Source organism: Palaemon carinicauda, chromosome 6, assembly GCF_036898095.1.
Source record: "Palaemon carinicauda isolate YSFRI2023 chromosome 6, ASM3689809v2, whole genome shotgun sequence".
Taxonomy (NCBI): domain Eukaryota; kingdom Metazoa; phylum Arthropoda; class Malacostraca; order Decapoda; family Palaemonidae; genus Palaemon; species Palaemon carinicauda.
Genome location: NC_090730.1, coordinates 174,283,328 through 174,284,301, shown reverse-complemented (window position 1 = coordinate 174,284,301; position 974 = coordinate 174,283,328).

Here is a 974-nt window from a genome sequence, read left to right as displayed (position 1 = left end):
ATACACTTAAACACGACAGAAAAAAAGAAAAAAAAATTCTAAACAGTTAATTAAACAGTGAAGAAAGATTTAGCTCTCGAAACAACCATCTTAGGAATCGTTCTGAAGCATAAACAGCCCTATGGATGAGGTCTTCACTGGAAGCCCTGAGACCTGAACCTAAGGAATCCTTCTGAAACGCAAACGGCCCCTAATGATGAGGTCTTCACTGGAGCCCTGAGCCTTGCACCTAAGGAATCCTTCTGTAACGTAAACGGCCCTAATGATGAGGAATTCACTGGAGCCCTGAACCCTGCACCTAACGACTCCTTGTGAATCATAAATAACCCTAACGATTCGGTCTTCACTGGAGCCCTGAGCCCTGCAACTTAGGAATCCTTCTGAAACGTAAACGGCCCTACGGATGAGGTTTTCACTGGAGCCCTGAACCCTCACCTAAGGATTCCTTCTAAGCATAAACACCCACAAGGATGAGATCCTCACTGGAGCTCTGAGCCCTGCACCTAAAAAATCCTTGTGAAGCATTAACAGCCCTAAGGATACGGTCTTCACCGAAGCCCCCAGCCCTTCACCTAATGAATCATTCTGAAGCATAAACAGCCGTAAGGATGAGCCCTGCACACAAGGAATACTTGTGAGGCATAAATGGCCCAAAGGATAAGGTATTCATTGGTGCCCTGATCCCTGCACCTAAGGAATCCTTCTGAAGAATAAACGGCCCTAAGGATGAGGTGTTCACTGGAGCCTTGAACCCTGCACCTAAGGAATCCTTCTAAAGCAAAAACGCCCCATAAGGATGAGGTCTTCGCTGGAGCCCTAAACCCTGCAGCTATAGAATCCTCCTGAAGCACAAACGGCCCCTCTGGATGAGGTCTTTATTAGAGTCCTGAACCCTGCACCTATGGAATCCTTCTAAAGCATAACGGCCCTAAGGATGAGTTTTCACTGAGCACTGAGCCCTTCACCTAAGGAAT